At 51.0% G+C, this 18,257-nt stretch overlaps 1 long non-coding RNA gene across 1 annotated transcript; it reads right to left on the reverse strand.

Moving 5' to 3' along the window:
* Positions 1–11,399: 11,399 nt before the first annotated feature.
* LOC116271620 lies at positions 11,400–16,027 on the reverse strand. The gene is made up of 3 exons (XR_004180223.1): positions 15,768–16,027; positions 12,531–12,695; positions 11,400–11,957 (listed from the first exon to the last, which is right to left on the reverse strand). It is a non-coding gene; the product is annotated as an uncharacterized LOC116271620 (long non-coding RNA).
* Positions 16,028–18,257: the final 2,230 nt, after the last annotated feature.

Below are 18,257 nucleotides of genomic sequence, written 5' to 3' on the forward strand. Positions count from 1 at the left end.
TCTCCTGGGCAGTCTCCAGCCAATGACAGGTGGGGTTCAGAGGTGCTAGCCATTTCTGACCAGTGTGGGACTTCTCTAATGTAAAAGCCTTTCTGTGGGGGAGCATTACAACTTGGTGGTCCCCCTTGCTCACTCCTCTTGCTTCCCCCTTTCCTTTCTGAGGTGCTGTGCCCTGCATATATATATATATTTAATATATATATGTGTGTGTGTATATATATATGTATTTAAGAGATATATATGTATGTAAGAGACAGGATCTCACTCTGCTGCCCAGGCTGAGGTGCAGTGGTGCAATCATAGCTCATTGCAGCCTTAACCTCCTGGCTCAAGCGATTCTCCTACCTCAGTCTCCCGAATAGCTAGGACCACAAGTGCAGTGCTCCCACCTCAGTCTCCTGAGTAGCTGGGACTACAAGTGTGTAGTAGAAATTAGCCTGGCCAATTTCTTTTTCTTTTTTTTTTTTGAGATGGGGTTTCTCTCTTATTGCCCAGGCTAGCAATGGCAGGATCTCAGCTCACTGCAACCTCTGCCTCCTGGGTTAAGTGATTCTCCTGCCTCAGCCTCCCGAGTAGCTGGGATTACAGGCATGGGCCACCACGCCCGGCTAATTTTGTATTTTTAGTAGAGACGAGGTTTCTCCATGTTGGTCAGGCTGGTCTCAAACTCCTGACCTCAAGTGATCTGCCCGCCTTGGCCTCCCAAAGTGCTGGGATTACAGGTGTGAGCCACCGTGCCCAGCCACGCCTGGCGAATTTCTAAAATTTCTGCAGAAATGGGATCTTGCTATGTTGCCCAGGCTGGTCCATAAATCTTTTGCATGCCCAATTCCCTATAAACATCTGTCTTCTGGGGGAGCTGAGCTGTGACAATGGCACTGGAGTCAGACAACCTGACTGTGAGTACTGGCTCTGCTACATACTCATCTAATCTCTTTGGGCCTCAGTTTCCCTGTCTGAGTCACAGAATAATGACAATGAGAATAACAACACCATGGCTGAGAAGATCTAGTGAGTCAGCAATACAGCCCTTGGCAGGGTTGCCTGGCAGAAAGTGAGGACTGTATACATACATCATCCTCATCCTTGTTCCTAAAGAGCCGGGGCTCTGGAGTCAGACCCACTTGGGTCTGTTCCCCACTCTGCCAGTTTCTGGCTGTGTGGCCTCTGGCAAGTGCAATGCCCTCTAAGCTTTGTTTGTAAAGTGAGGACAGACTCCTCCTTCTCAGGGTAGGGTACTGGCGAGGTCAGGCATGGAAAGCCCCAGCGGGGCCTGGGATGCTGTGGACATGCAATAACCAGGGTGTCATGGGGGCTGGGTGATAGGTGAGCCGTGATCTGCAGGGCAGGCATGTCTGGCCCCCCAGTGAGGCCCTGGGCTTGGGCTGACGGATAAAGGGAAGTCCCAGGGCTGGGGAACCATGGTGTCCTCCTGCAGAAGTTCCCTGATTCTAGGATTCACCAGGGGGATGGGGAGGGGAAGCCCCCTGCCGTGCTCATTCAGGCAGCCAGAGGTCAGGGAGAAGGTAAGGGAAAGAAGGCGCTGACATGGTGGGGGAGTGCCTCCCCCATTGGACTAGAGCTTCCCAAGGATGGGAGGAAGAGCTCTGCCACCAGACTTGGAGGCCCCAAGGTGGGGACCTGTTTCCCGTTAGTGTAAGAGTTCCTCGAGGGTTTGGATTGCATTGTTCCTCCTCCATCAGATCAGAATCTCCCCGAGAATGAAAGTGTGACTTCTTCACAGATTAGATAGCTCTAAAAGTGGATTTTGCCTCTCCCATCAGTTCCCTGAAGATGCATGGGGCATCTGGGTTCAGGACTAGATCTAAAAGGAAAAATATAATAAAATAAGGTGGGGCAGCATGCCTCCCTCCTCTGCCTAGATTCTCAATCGAGGGGAGCAATTTTGCCCCTTCTCCCCCGAGGACATTTGGATGAATGTCAGACTAGACTAGAGTTTCCTGAAGATAATGGACATGGCTCCACCCTCATAGGAAACCTCCCTGAGGGTGGGTTTGGGTCCTGCCTCCTCCATCAGACTAGAGCTCACTATGCTGTAAAGCTTGAATCCTTCCTGGGACTAGGAGTACTGTCCGAGTAAAATTAAGTTTTGTCCCTCAAACTAGACTAGGAAATATAAATTTCCCCAGGAGGGAGTTGGTATGTGCCTCCTCCATCAGATTTGTGGTTCCTTCTTGACTTGAGTTGGGGGAAATCATGCCTCCCCTATCAGCCTAGCCACTCCCTGAGTAGGGGCAAGCCCTCCCATTGAATTAGCAGCCCCTCTTCTTAAGCCCACCCTGGCAGGGTGGAGCATGGTGCCCATCCAGGAGGAAGGGACAGTCCCTTTCCTGAAACTCCAGCCTTTTCCCTGGAAGTCGGTGCCTCCCCTACTCAAGGCCACAACCTGCCCTGTGGCCACCAGGGTTTAAAAATACAGATGCAAAAGTCCCTCAGGCTCCTGGGAAAGCCGAGTGACACTGGGCCCTTCCTCATTTGAGCCGGGGACATGGCACGCTCACCTCCCTTGTTCCCAACCGTCATCCAGTGTCCCGGTCTGGGGCACCCTACCCTCCAACACATTTCCAGGATACTGAGGATGGGGCAGGGCTGTCTCTACTGCCTCATCCCTGCGGAGTCAGGTGGTCACAAGCCAGGAACAAATGCCCACACGGCAGCCTGTCAGCCAAGCGATCCTGGGCAGGCTCAATTTCCACATCCAAAAAGATCGGGACTGGCCCAGGATTGTTGAGGTTGCACCTCCTCCCAGGGACAGCCAGGCTCTGTGGTGGCTGGTGGGAAGAGAAATAGATGACCACTCTTACTGACGTCATGCTCGGCAGGAGGTGGGGTGGGGGCGGGGAGGCGCTGGCTTGTGGCCTTTACTTTGAACATCACCTACCCCTGAACTTGCCACTTCAGCCCACTGTGGTCACACAGAGTCACAGCACATTTGCTCACTTCTGGGAAAATCAGATTGTATTTGGTGTTTTGGATCCCAAATTCTCCCGTGGGTTCCCGGTGTACCCTCGGGTCTCCGTGCCAGGGCTCAGAACTTTTGCCCACTGCCCCCTGGAAAGCCACGTCATTTGAGGAACAGAGATTTGGAATCGTGTGATTAAAAAAAAAAATCCCTGAAAATTATGAAATATAACATGGGGAGAATTGCGTACAATTAAAATACACTGTTCTGTTTCAGAGACTTTTGTAAAGGAAACAGTTAGGTTAAGAAATAGTGTTGCTGGGCCAGGCACCGTGGCTCATGCCTCTAATCCTAGCACTTTGAGAGGCCGAGGTGGGCGGATCACCTGAGGTTAGGAGTTCGAGAGGAGCCTGGGCAACACGGCAAAACCCCATCTTTACTAAAAATACAAAAATTAGCGGGGTGTGGTGGTGCTCGCCTTGTGGTTCCAGGCACTCCGGAGGCTGAGGCGGGAGAATCGCTTGAACTGAGGAGGCGGAGGTTGCAGTGAGCCGAGATTGCACCAATGCACTCGAGCCTGGGTGACAGAGTAGGACTCTGTCTCAAAAAAAAACAAAAAAAAACACAAAAAACCAAAAAAACAAAACCCAGAAATAGTGTCACTAGTTCCTCAGAAGTTCCTTCACGCCTCTTCATGCCCCACAGCTCCCTCCCTCCTGGAAAGGTAACCTGTATTCTGACTTTTATGGTATAATTTCCTTGCTTTTCTTTATATTTTTGCTACCTACGACCACTACGGTTTTGAATTTTTAATAAAGGAAATCTTTTTTGTAGATAGGGTCTCACTTTGTCATCCAGGCTAGAGTACAGTGGGTATGATATAACTCACTGGAGACTCGAACTCCTGGCCTCAGCCAATCTTCCCGCCTCAGCCTCCTGAGTAGCTGGGACCCCAGGTGCATGCCACCATGCTTGGCTAATTATTTTTTTATTTTTATTTTTTTGAGACAGAGTTTTCCTATTGTCGCCCAGACTGGAGTGCAATAGCGCTATCTCGGCTCACTGCAACCTCCACCTCCCGGGTTCAAGCGACTCTCCTGCCTCAGCCTCCTGAAGTAGCTGGGATTACAGGTACCCGCCATTATGCCCAGCTAATTTTTTTTTTTTTTTTTTTTTTTTGTATTTTTAGTTGAGACGAAGTTTCACCATGTTGGCCAGGCTGGTCTTGAACTCCTGACTTCAGGTGATCCACCTGCCTCGGCCTCCCAAAGTGCTGGGATTACAGGCAGGAGCCAACGTACCTGGCTGCTTGGCTAATTTTTAACGAAACTTTTTATAGAGATGGATTCTCGCTAGTTGCCCGGTCTGATCTCTAATTCCTGGCCTCAAGCGATCCTCCTGCCTTGGCTTCTCACAGTGCTGGGATTACAGGTGTGAGCCACCATGTCAGGCCAATAAAGGGAACTTTTTTTTTTTGAGACACAGTTTTACTCTTGCTGCCTAGGCTGGAGTGCAATGACACGATCTCAGCTCACCGCAACCTCTGCCTCCTGGGTTCAAGCGATTCTCTTGCCTCAGCCTCCTGAGTAGCTGGGACTATAGGCATGCGCCACCACGCCAGGCTAATTTTGTATTTTTAGTAGAGGCAGGGGCTTCTCCATGTTGGCCAGGCTGGTCCTGAACTCCTGGCCTCAAGTGATCCACCTGCCTCAGCCTCCCAAAGTTTTGGGATTACAGGCTTGAGCCACTGTGCCCACCTATATAGCACAATTTATGAATTTGTTGATGGGCAGAAGGTTGGTTTCCACTTTCTGACTGTTTTGGCCAATACTGCTCATGCTCATGAGCGTGTGGTTTTCTGCATTCTCCAGGACTAGAATTGTTAGGCTACAGGGTTTCCCCATGTAGAAGACACGGCCAGACGCTTTTCCCACATGGTCATGCCAATTCTCACTCCTATCTTCAATGTCTGTTGTGAGTTATCCTTGCCCCACATCTTTTCCAGTACTGGATCTACCAGATTTAAAAATATGAGTCACCCTGGTATGTGTATGTGTGGATTGGAATCTCAGGGTGGTTCTAATTTGCATTTCCTGGATCAATAATGAGATTCAGCACTTTTTCCTATATCCATTGTTCAGTTGAATTCAAGCATAAGTGAATCTTAAGGACAAAGAATTCTAGACCCCTACAATCTTAGGTGCAAAGAATTCTAGGCTGGGCACAGTGACTCATGCCTGTAATCCCAGCACTTTGGGAGGCTGAAACAGGAGGATCACTTGAGCCCAGGAGTTTGGGACCAGCCTGGGCAACAAAGTGAGACCCTACCTGTGGTCCCAGCTACTTAGGAGGCTGAGGGGGGAGAATCTCTTGAGCTTGGGAGATTGAGGCTGTAGTGAGCTATGATCATGCCACTGCACTCTAGCCTGGGCAACATAGTGAGCCCGTGTCCCAAAAAGAAGAAGAAGAAGAGGAAGAGGAAGAGGAAGAATTCTAGAATCCTAGACTTTTAGGAACAAAGGATTCCAGAACCCTATGCCTCAGTTTCCCCATTTGGATAATGGGGATAATAGAAGTCTCTAACTCATCATGTAGGTAATGCTATATGTGTACACCTGGCATGAAACTTGGCCCATAGTGAGTGCTCAGTAAATGTGATTTCTGTCATGGCAAGAATTTTATACATTTTGTTCTCCCTTGAACCCTTGGGACCTAGGGCAGAATAGAGGCCCAGTAAGTATTTACTGAATGAATGAATCTTACTATCAAAGGATCAAATAAACCTGCAGTTACAGAACTTTAGGAGCAAAAATGGGTAGGATTTAAGAAATTAGGCCAGGCATGGTGGCTCACACCTATAATCCCAGCACTTTGGGAGGCTGAGGCAGGCAGATCACCTGAGGTCAGGAGTTCGAGACCAGCCTGACCAACGTGGAGAAACTCCATCTCTACTAAAAATACAACATTAGCCGGGTGTGGTGGTGCATGCCTGTGATCCCAGCTACTCGGGAGGCTGAGGCAGGAGAATCACTTGAACCCAGGAGGAGGAGGTTGCAGTGGGCTGAGATTGCACCATTGCACTCCAGCGTGGGCAACAAGAGCGAAATTCTGTCTCTAAATAAATAAATAAATAAATAAAATAAAAATAAAAATTAAGAATGATCAGAGTATTGGATAAAGAAAAATGTGGTACGTATACACCATGGAATACTATGCAGCCATAAAAAGGAATGAGATCATGTGCTTTGCAGGGATACAGATGGAGCTGGAAGCCATTTATCCTCAGCAAACTAATTCAGGAATAGAAAACCAAACACCACATGTTCTCACTTATAAGTGGGAGCTGAATGGTGAGAACACATGGACACAGGGAGGGGAACAACACACACTGAGGCCTGTTGGGACGGGGAGGGGTGCAGAGGGAGGGAGAATATCAGGAAGAATAGCTAATGCATGCCGGGCTTCATACCTAGGTGATGGGTTGATAGGTGCAGCAGACCACCGTGGCACACCTTTACCTGTGTAACAAACCTGCACATCCTGCACATATACCCTGGAACTTTAAAAAAAAAAAAAAAAAAAAAAAAAAAAAGAATGATCAGAGTCTTAAGAACTAAAGAAAGGTAAAAATGCATCCTTGGCAAACTTAAGATTCACTATTTATTTATTTATTTATGTATTTATTTTTATTGAGATGGAGTCTCACTCTGTCACCCAGGCTGGAGTGCAGTGGTGCGGTCTTGGCTCATGCCAACCTCTGTCCCCCAGGTTCAAGTGCTTCTCATGCCTCAGCCTCCTGAGTAGCTGGGACTACAGGTGCGCGCTAGCACGCCCAGCTAATTTTTTTGTGTTTTTTAGTAGAGACAGGGTTTTGCCATGTTGGCCAGGCTGTTCTCGAACTCCTGACCTCAGGTGATCTGCCCACCTCAGCCTCCCAAAGTGCTGGGATCACAGGCATGAGCCACTGTGCATGGCCAGATTCACTATCTTAAATTTTTATTTATTATTCATTATTATTATTATTTTTAGATATGGGGTCTTGCTCTGTCACCCAGGCTGGAGTGCAGTGATGTGATCATAGCTCACTACAGCTCCAAACAGGAGGCTCAAGTGATCCACCTGCCTGGGCCTCCCAAAGCACCGGGACTACAGGCATGCACCACCTCGCCAGCCCTCTATCTTAAACTTTTAGAAACGAGGAAGCTGTCCGGCCAATGCCGTCTGGCTCAGAGTGAGAACAGAGAAGACAAAGGAGTGGGGGCCCAGGTCTTCTCACCCTCCCTGTGTCCCCTCCCCCAGGTGTCTCTTATAGCCCCTTCGCATTTCCATGGCCTTTCCTTGGCCTCCCCACCTCCTCCTGCCTGGTCCTCCCTTTGCACAGGATGAAACTTGCGGAAGCTGCTTCTTCCTAAGCCCCATCATTGGGAGAAAGTCCAAGATCCTGCTGCAGAGGACCCACGCCAGGTACCGTGTCCCTTCAGCCTTATCCCTCTGGCTCTGTCCCACCCACAGCCCTTTCTGCCTCTTAGCCAAGGCCTCTCCCCCGCCATCCTCCTTGCATACATACCGCTTTCACTTCAACCTCAAAACTATGCCTCTTTCTTGGAGATCCAAACCAGGTCACATGGTAAGTGCTCAATAAACACATCAGGCTCCAGCTCTGACAGCCTTTCCTCCAGGAAGCCCTCCCTGACTTTTCTTTCCAGTCTGAGTCAGGAGCCCCCTGACCCTGCCAGCCCCAACATTCTGGGATACGACTGTCTGTGGAGGGATGGACCAGTCTTCCCCATGTGTGAGTCTCTGAGGGCAGGCCTGGGGCTGTCACTGCTGTGTGTATCCAGCACTGCCCCAAACAGCAGAGGCCTCTGGGCACGGGCTGTGAAGCCCGTCTGACTGTTCACAAGGCTACTGTTAATTGTGTGCCCTCAATGCCATTCCTCTGGGACCCCAGGATGGCTCTACTCACTTTTCCAGATCAGCAAAGGAGTGCCCGATGGTTCAAAGGGATGCAGGTGAGGTCCTGACAGTGCTCAGCCCACCGTCCGCCCTCCTGAGACACAGAAGCCATTGTCAGCTGCTCAGGTCTTTGTCTCTAGTTCCACTCTAAAAGCTCATAAAGCCCCTCTATTTCAACTGCAAACGTTTCTTGCATTGTGAATCCACAGTGAGACCTGAGACCTCAGCACCTGCCCTCAGTGATCATTCCCTCCTCCCCAACTCCCTCATCCTTTACCCAGGCACAGAGAAGTTAGGAGCTTTGTCTAAGGTCACACAGCCAATAAGGGGAAGAGGAGCTAAGTGTGTGTGTGTGTTTTTTGAGACAGAGTCTGGCTCTGTCCCCCAGGCTGGAGTGCAGTGGCACGATCTCGGCTCACTGCAAGCTCTGCCTCCTGGGTTCAGGCCATTCTCCTGCCTCAGCCTCCCTAGTAGCTGGGACTACAGGCGCCTGCCACCACGCCCGGCTAATTTTTTATATTTTTAGTAGAGACGGGGTTTCACCATGTTAACCAGGATGGTCTCGATCTCCTGACCTCGTGATCCACGCACCTCGGCCTCCCAAAGTGCTGGGATTGCAGGCATGAGCCACCGCGTCCGGCGTTTGTTTGTTTTTTGAGACGGGGTCTCACTCTGTCACCCAGGCTGGAGTGCAGTGGTGCAATCAGGACTCACTGCAGCCTCCACCTCCTGGGGATCAGGTGATCCTTCCACCTCAGCCTCCTGAGTAGCTGGGACTACAGGCATGTGCCACCATGCCCTGCTAGTTTTTGCTTTTTTTTTTTTTTTTTTTGTAGAGACAGGGTCTTGCCAGGCAGCCCAGACTGGTCTTGAACTCCTGGGCTCCAGCGATCCTCCTGCCTCAGCCTCCCAAAGTGCTGGGATTACGGTCCTGAGCCACCGCACCAGGCCAGTAATTTAGATTTTGAAAATCAACTGTATTGAGGTATAATTAACATACAATAAAATACACCTGTTTCAACTGTGTGTGTTTGGCCGGGCGTGGTGGCTCATGCCTGTAATCCCAGCACTTTGGAGGCCAAGGCAGGCAGATCACTTGAGCCCAGGAGTTTGAGACCAGCCTGGGCAACATGGCGAGACCCCATCTCTACAAAAAATAAAAAAATTAGCTGGGCGTAGTGGCGCATGCCTATAATCCCAGCTACTTGGGAGGCTGAGGCACAAGAATCACTTGAACCCAGGAGGTGAAGATCGTAGTGAGCTGTGATCTTGCCACTGTACTCCAGCTTGGGTGACAGAGTGAGACTCTCTCAAAAATAAATCAATTAAATTAATTAAAATTAAATTAAAGAAGAAGTATGTTAGATGAGTTCTGATAAACATGTACAATCATTTAATCATATGCTGATCAAGATGTAGAACATTTCTAGCACCCAGAAAAGGTCCCCTGTGCTGTCCCTGCAGTCATCTCCTCCCGTTGTCCTCAGACCCTGGCAGCCACCAATCTACTTTTTCTTTTCTTTTCTTTTCTTTCCCCCCCCCCCTTTTTTTTTGAGATGGAGTCTCCCTCTGTTGCCAGGCTGGAGGGCAGTGGGGTGATCTCTGCTCACTGCAACCTCTGCCTCCTGGGTTCAAGCAATTCTCCTGCCTCAGCCTCCCAAGTAGCTGGGACTACAGGTGCCTGCCACCATGCCTGGCTAATTTTTGAATTTTTTGTAGAGATGGGGTTTCACCGTGTTAGCCAGAATGGTCTCAATCTCTTGACCTCGTGATCTGCCCGCCTCGGCCTCCCAAAGTGCTGGGATTACAGGCATGAGCCACTGCGCCCGGCCTCTTTTCTTTTTTCTTTTTCTTTTTCTTTTTTTTTTTTTTTTTGAGACAGAGTTTTGCTCTGTCACCCAGGCTGGAGTGCAGGGGCGCAATCTTGGCTTGCTGCAGCCTCTGCCTCCCAGGTTCAAGTGATTTTCCTGCCTCAGCCTCCCTAGTAGCTGGGATTACAGCCGGACGCCACCATGTCTGGTTAATTTTTGTATTTTTAGTAGAGACGGGGTTTCACCATGTTGGCCAGGCTGGTCTCGAATTCCTGACCTTAAGTGATCTACCTGCCTGAGCCTCCCAAAGTTCTGGGATTATAGGCATGAGCCACCATGCCCAGCTACATCTGCCTTTTTTTTTTTTTTTTTTTTTTTTTGAGATGGAGTCTTGCTCTGTCACCCAGGCTGGAGTGCAATGGCATGATCTCGGCTTACTGCAACCTCCACCTCCTGGGTTCCAGCGATTCTCCTGCCTCGGCCTCCTGAGTAGTTGGTATTACAGGTGCCGGCCACCACACCCGGCTAATTTTTGTATTTTTAGTAGAGATGGGGTTTCACCATGTTGACCAGGCTGGTCTCGAACTCCTGACCTCAAGTGATCCACCTGCCTTAGCCTCCCAAAGTACTGGGATTACAGGCATGAGCCGCCACACCTGGCTGCTTTTTATCCTTATAACTTTGCTTTTCCAGGATGACATGTAAATGGGATTACAGAATACGTAGTCCTTTAAAAATAAATCATCATTAACAAATTTAGCTACAGTAAAATTCGCTCTTTTCAGTGTGCATTTTTTTCTTTTTTTTTTTGAAGAAGGGTCTCACTCTGTCACCCAGGCTGGAGTGCAGTGGTGCTATCACCACTCACTGCAGCCTCAACCTCTCAGGCTCTAGCGATTCTCCTGCCTCAGTTTCCTCATTAGAGGAACTACAAGTGCATGCCACCACGCCCAGCTAATTTTTGTATTTTTGGTGGAGATGGGGTCTCACTATGTTGCCCAGGCTGGTCTTCAACTCCTGGCCTCTTGCTTTGGCCTCCCGAAGTGCCTGTGGGGCATGCAGTTCTTTAAGCTTTGACAGGCTCATGTGGTTGTGTAGTCACCAACAGAATCAAAATATGGATATGTCCAACCACTCCTAAAACCCCTCATCTGCCCTTTTGGGGTCATGCCCATCCCCCACCCCACCCCTGGCAACCACAGGTCTGTTTTCTGTCCCTATAGTTTTGCCTTTTCCAGAATGTCTTGTAAATGGAGTAATGTAGTTATTATCATTATAATCATTGTCATCATCATCATCATCATTATTTTTATAAAGATGGGGTCTCACCATGTTGCCCAGGCTGGTCTCAAACTCCTGGGCTCAAGCAATTCTCCCACCTCGGCCTCCCAAAGTGCTGGGATTACAGGTGTGAGCCACCGCAGCCGGCTGAATACTGTAATTTTTGAGCCTAGCTTTTTTTTTTTTTTTTTTTGAGACGGAGTCTCGCTCTGTCACCCAGGCTGGAGTACAGTGGCCGGATCTCAGCTCACTGCAAGCTCCGCCTCCCGGGTTTACGCCATTCTCCTGCCTCAGCCTCCCGAGTAGCTGGGACTACAGGCGCCCGCCACCACGCCCGGCTAATTTTTTGTATTTTTAGTAGAGACGGGGTTTCACGGTGTTAGCCCGGATGGTCTTGATCTCCTGACCTCGTGATCCGCCCGTCTCGGCCTCCCAAAGTGCTGGGATTACAGGCTTGAGCCACCGCGCCCGGCCGAGCCTAGCTTCTTTTACTCAGCATAATGCAGTTGAGGTTCATCCATGTTGTGTATATCGATAGCAGTTCCTCTTCATTGCCGAGTGATATTCCACTCTGTGGATGGACCACAGCTCACTTACGCACGTACAAGCTGAAGGACATTTGGGTTGTTTACAGTTGTTGGCAATTATGAACAGAGCTGCTGTGAGTGTGTGCATACAGTTTTTTTGTGTGTGTGAAAATAAGTTTTCATTTATCTCGGGTCAATACCAAGGAATAAAATTGTTGGGTCCTATGGGAAGTGTATATTTAATCTTGCGGGAAGTTGGCAAACCATTTTCCAAAGTGGCTGCTCGGGGCTTGCATGCCACCAGCAGCCTGTGGGAGTTCTGGCTGTAGAGCTACGACGTGAGTCCGGGTCTGAGAGATGATGCTAAGCTCCTCGGCATCAAGCCACACCCGTCCTGAAATATAATAACAATTGCGGCAAGAGCTCTCTTCTGTCCACCAGTCGACACTGTGCGTGCAACTATTAAAAAAAAAAGAAGGAGGAAGCTTTTCTGGTGCTGATGCGGTGTAATCTTCTAGATGTATTGCTGTATTGCTAGGGGAAGATGCAGGCTACAGCAAAACCGTGCACAATTTGCATAAAGAGGGAAGGACACATGGATTACAGGCGAAGTGGCTCCCACCTGTAATCCCAGCACTTTGCGAGGGCAAGATGGATGGATCCCTTGAGCCCAGGAGTTCGAGATCAGCCAGGGCAACATGGTGAAACCCCGTCTCTACCAAAAATACAAAAATTAGTTGGGCATGGTGGTGCGTGCTTGTGGTCCCAGCTACTAGGGCCGCTGAGGTGGGAGGGTCATTTGAGTCCAGAAGGTTGAGGCTGCAGTGAGCTATGCTGGCACCACTGCACTCCAGCCTGGGTGACAGAGTGAGACCCTGTCTCAAAAAAAAAAAAAAAAAAAGAACAAGAAAAAGAATGGAAACTGGGAGGTGAGAACGGGACTGGGGAGGGGACTGGCAGAGTCATGGCAGGGAAGCGACTGCTCACTGCCATTTGGTCCTTTTTGAATTTTGGAACTTGTGAACGCCTTACCTTTTCAAAACAAACACATCCGATTCATTCACTCTGCTAACAGGTTTTTCAGGCCATGCCCCGGTGTTGACAAAATAAGATTCCTGCCCTTGGGGAGTCACAGACTCTTCCATCCATCCAGGAGACAGTCAACAAGACAAGGAAAATACAGCCAATGGCAGGTATCTGCTATGGAGAAAAATAAAGCTGGTGAGGGAATGAGGGAGATGGAGGGTAGGAAGTCGAAGCTGTTATTTAAATCCAGCGGCCAAGGGAGGCCCTCCAAGGAATGACGTTTGGGGCTAAGACTTGAGGGAGGGGAGGGAATGAACCATGTGGACATCTGGGGGAAGCGTGTTCTAGGCAGAGGGAACAGCAAGTGCCAAGGCCCAGAGGTGGATCGGAACGGCTCTTTGAGGCCAGTGTAGCTGGAGCAGAATGAGCTGGGGGAGAGTGGAAGGGAGGATGGCGGGGGGGATGGTGGCAAGGAGATGGATCAGGATCTTATGAGCCACTGTAGGGACGTAGGCTTTTACTCAGAGGGAGATGGGAGCCATGGAGGGTTCTGGGCAGGGGAGGGATAATCTGACTTTTTTTTTTTTTTAAGATGGAGTCTCACTCTGTTGCCCAGACTGGAGTGCAGTGACGCCATCTCGGCTCACTGCAACCTCCGCCTCCCAGGTTCAAGCGATTCTCCTGCCTCAGCCTCCTGAGTAGCTGGAATTACAGGCATGCTCCACCACGCCCAGCTAATTTTTATATTTTTAAAGTAGAGACAGGGTTTCACCATGTTGGCCAACTCCTGACCTCAGGTGATCTACCTGCGTCGGCCTCCCAAAGTGCTGGAATTACAGGCATGAGCCACCACGCCCAGGCCAGGTTTCAATTTAATTTAATTTGTTGTTATTATTATTGTTTAGAGACAGGGTCTTACTCTGTTGCCCAGCCTGGAGTATAGTGGTGCCATCTTGGCTTACTGCAGCCTCGACCGCCTGGACTCAAGCAATCCTCCCACCTCAGCCTCCTGATGACTTAGGTGTTAACAGGATCCCTGTGGCTGCATGTAGGGGAAAGACAGGTCCCTTCGGGCACGCGGCAAGGACCCAGGCAGGGGGACCCGTGAGGAGGTGACTGCATGGTCCAGGCCATCCGTGATGGTGGCTGGACCAGAGTGGGGACTTTTTTTTTTTTTTAAGAGAGAATCTTGCATTGTCACACAGGCTGGAGTGCAGTTGCATGATCTTGACTCACTGCAGTCTCCACCTCCTGGATTCAAGTGATTCTCATGCCCTAGCCTCCTGAGTAGCTGGGATTACAGGTGCATTCCACCACACCCAGCTAATTTTTGTATTCTTTAGTAGAGACACCACCATGCCCAGCTAATTTTTGTATTTTTTGCAGAGATGGGGTTTTCACCATGTTGCCCAGGCTGTGTCGAACTCCTGGGCTCAAGTGATCTGCCTGCCTTGGCCTCCCAGAGTGCTGGGATTACAGGCATAAGCCACCTTGCCCGGCCAATTTTTTTTTTTTTTTTGAGATGGAGTCTGTCCGTCGCCCAGGCTGGAGTACAGTGGCGCAATCTCAGCTTACTGCAACGTCTGCCTCTGGGGTTCAATCAATTCTTGTGACCAGAGTGCTGGGAATTACAGGTGTGGGCCACCACGCCCGGCCCCACATCTTTACTTCTTTCGGTGATGGGGGCTTTTGGAGAGGTACAGGGAACCAGGAGAGGGAGGACAGAGAGGACCAAGGGGACCGGGCCTGCCCTGTTTGAGCTGAGACCTGAAGAGTGTGGGGAAGTGTTTGAAGGAGGTGAACAAAAGGCTTTATTAGGAAACCAGAAAGGAGGCTGGGCGCGGTGGTGCATACCTGTAGTCCCAGCATTTTGGGAAGCTGAGGTGAGAGGATGGCTTGAGCCCAGGAGTTTAAGACCAGCCTGGGCAATGAGTGAGACCCTATCTCTAAAAAAAAAATTAAAAAATTTACCCAGGTGTGGTGGCATGTGCCCGTAGTCTCAGCTACCCAGGAGGTTGAGGCTGCAGTGAGCTATGACGGCGCCACTGCACCCCAGCCTGGGGCCAGAGCAAGACCCTGTCTTTAAAAAAAAAAAAAAAAAAGAGAAAGCAAGAAAGAGAAAGAAAATACAGGCAGCGAGTGGTCAGGCTGTGGCTGTGGTACAGCACTTGGTTTTCTCCTGGGGGCACTGGAGAGCCATGGCAGATTCTGAGCAGGGGTCAGGATTGGGTTTCCAAAGACGCCTCTGACTGTGGTGCGGGCAGGGAGACCAGCTGTGTAGCAAGACACCAGGTGGCCTGGGTTAGGAGGTGGGTCAAAGAGGGAGGGGTGAAGGTTACCAACCATAGATTTAGGAGGCAATTTTCTTGGAAGGAAAGGGTGGGGTGCATGCTGGCTTGCTGACGCCACTATCAGCCACTCTCCCAAGGTTTTCTTGTGCGTGAACTCATGGAGCCTTCACCACCACCCAGTAGGGATCCTCATTGCACAACTGGGGAAACTGAGGCTGAGAGAGATGCGCTCGATGGCCCCAGATCTCACACAGCAGGTTATAGGAGCCAGCATTCAAACGCCTGGAGTCTGACTCCAGAGCTGGGGCGTTTTCACACACCTGACTCCTTAAAGCTGGAGAAGCTGAGGCTCCCAGTGGGGGTGAAGTTCCAGGTTCAAGACCACACTAGAAAAGAAGAATTGAACCCACACCTTACCATGGGACACGGCCCTGCCCATCCCCTCTGCTCCCAGCAGCGTGGGAGCTCGACCTCCGGGGAGTCCCCGTTCTGGGTTGGGCGCCACTCCTCCCTCCCTATCCGCTTTGCGCCCGAGCTGTCTCCGGACTTTAACCCTGGGCTGCCACCGGTGGCTGGTGACGCTGCCGATAAGGGGAGGTGGTTGGTGCAGAGGCCAGCAGGGCAAAATTCCCCTACTCCTGGTGCCAGGGGAGTTACCCAGGGCAGGGGCGGGGGCGGGAGAGGGTGGGGGCAGAGCAGCCGGCGGAGGAGGAGGGGGAGGCATCTGCAGCTCGACAGAGAAGTGGTATTTGCTTCTCTGTGCCTCAGTTTCCCTCTTGGTAAAATAGGCATGGTTCCTTCTATGGATGTAAGAAGGACTCAGGAACCTTTGCAAGGGCGGAGGAGTCCAACCCTCTGGTCTGACTGGGAGACAAGGTGTTCCCCAATCTGATGGTGGGGGACAAGGTGGCCCAGCACAGTGAGAAAAATAAGGAAACTAAGGAGCTCTCACCAAATCCCATGAGGGAGACAGGATTGTCCAAACCCAGTGAAGCAGATAAGAAGCTCCAGCCCCCTGCAGCAAGAACGAGTGTCCAGTCTGTATTTCCAGTCTGTCAGGGAAGGTAAGGAGCAACATTATGATGTGTGAGACAATGCATTTCTAATCTGATGGGGGAGACGGGTAGTCCTAGTCTGATGGGAGAGCTGATGAGCTTCCAAATGAATGATAGAAATGGGGAACTCCTCAAACTGGTGGGGAGACAAGGAGCCTGCTAGTCTGATGAGGGAGGTAAGAATCCCCCTGTCTGAAGTGGGAGCCAGGGTGCTCCAGTCTGAGATTCCAAAGTGAGGAAAGAGACGTGGCTTCAGTCTGAGATTCCAAGGTATGGAAAGAGACAAAGAACATACTCGCTGCAGCTCAGCCAGCTCCTTCCTGAGCCCGGGAGTCAAATGGGCCCAGGATGCCTGGCCAGGGAGCCAGGACCTAAAGACAGAGAGGATTTGCTCTCCTGACCCCGGGGCAGTTCTGTCCAGCTCTGGGCCTGATCTACTTTTGGCAAACAAAGACCTGGTTGGTGGTGTACGGGCACCACCTAGCGGTTGCCATGGGCACGCCTTCCATCTGGAACTTGGGGAGAGTGGCGCCTTGGAAGACCAGAGAAGGGCTCTATGGACTCTCTCCCTGGGACCTGGGTCCAAGTCCCAAACTACCCCCTGAAACTGGGTTCTATGCGTCACTCCATTCACCCTGCACATGGCAGCTGGGGGAGTCTCTGGGAAGTACAAGCCTACCCCTGTCTCTCCCTTGCTCACAACTCCACGGTGGCTCCCTGGTGCCCTAGGAGGAAGTCTACACCCGGCCACAAGGCTGACTTCTTCTGAACAAGCCTCTGCTTCAGTTGAACAATGAGTGGTTTCTCAAAGGTGTCATATGCAAAACTTACCTTCAGGCCTTCGCACAGGCTGTTCCCTCTGCCAGGAACACCCTTCCCTGCCTCTTCCCCAGCATCTCTCCTACTCCTCCTTCAGGTCTTGGAGTAGATGTCTCTGCACTCGTGAGCTCCCTGGTCAGGGTCACGGTCTGGTGGGGCTGTCGTGGTCACTGCTGTGTTCCCCTGGGGCCTGACGCTGACAATGCACTCCAGGGAACGTTTATTGAATGAATGCCAAACTAAAGAGTTTGCCAGGGCAGTCGTAGGAGATTTTAATCAGGGCCAGGACATGGTTGGATTTAGAAGCCCCTGGGTTCCCACTTTTTTTTTTTTTTTTTGAGAGAAAGATGGCATCTCACTTCGTTGCCCAGGCTGGAGTGCAGTGGTGTGATCTCAGGTCACTGCAACCTCCACCTCCCAAGTTCAGGCAATTCTTGTGCCTCAGCCTCCCGAGTAGCTGGGATTGTGGGTGCAGGCCACCACGCCTGGCTAATTTTTGTATTTTAGTAGAGACAGGGTTTCACCATGTTGGCCAGGCTGGTCTTGAACTCTTGACCTCAGATGATTCGCCCACCTCAGCCTCCCAGAGTGCTGGGATTATAGGCGTGAGCCGCTGCACCTTGCTGGAAGCCCCTAGGTTCCCTCTCAACCCTGGGCTTTTGCACATACTCTTCCCTCTCCCTGCACTATTTATACCTAGTAACCCCCATTCATCCTCTAGGTATCAGATGAGCTGTCCCTTCCTCCAGGAAGCCCTCCTTGACCCCAGTGTGGGTCAGGCACCCGCTCTGAGCTCCTGCAGCCTCCTGGACTCCTCCATCCCAGGCCGTGAATTCTACTGAGTCATTATTACCTAGGGACAAGTCTGCCTTCCCACTGGATCTGGGAGGGCAGGGCTGGGTTCTGTTCACCCTCTCTGCCTTCTCCTCTGAGCTTACAACATCTGCCAGGACCTAAGTTCAAATCCAGACACCCCCATCTTTGGAGATCCTTAGGTGAGTGTGGGCTTCTCTTGGAGCCCCTGCTTTCTCGTGTGAAATGTGGGGAGGATGAGAAGCGTACATGGAAAGCCTCCCAGCGCTGCGGTGGGGCAGTGAAGAGATGAGATCCTGAAGTCCCCAGCTGACCATGGGCCGGGTGACTATGGGTGACCCACTTCCCCTTTTGGGGTTCATCTGGCTGGATGAATGGTAGCAGTAGCCCCATCCTGCCGGGACATTCTGGGAGGCCCGCCTGGGGCTTCCCGAGGTGGGAGGGTCAGGGACAGGCTGAGGGAAGAGGTGTCTGCTGGGTTAGGGGAAAACCAGCCTTCCCCATCATGAAACGGATGATGGGAGGGAAACAAACAAAGCTGGCTCCACCAGGTCGTGAGGGGAAGTTCGGGGAGAGGATGGGGGGCCCCACGAGGCGGGTGAAAACCACAGTCCGCAACTCGTCGCCAACTTCCCGCCTGGAGCCTGTGTGCCTCGGGTGAGGCTCCCTGCTCATTGGCCTTAAACAAGGCATATCTTCATTCCGACCTCCAACCCAGCTCCACCTGCAGGCTCTGGCCTCAGAAATGGCAGCTT

Source organism: Papio anubis, chromosome 20 (assembly GCF_008728515.1).
Source record: "Papio anubis isolate 15944 chromosome 20, Panubis1.0, whole genome shotgun sequence".
Taxonomy (NCBI): Eukaryota; Metazoa; Chordata; class Mammalia; order Primates; family Cercopithecidae; genus Papio; species Papio anubis.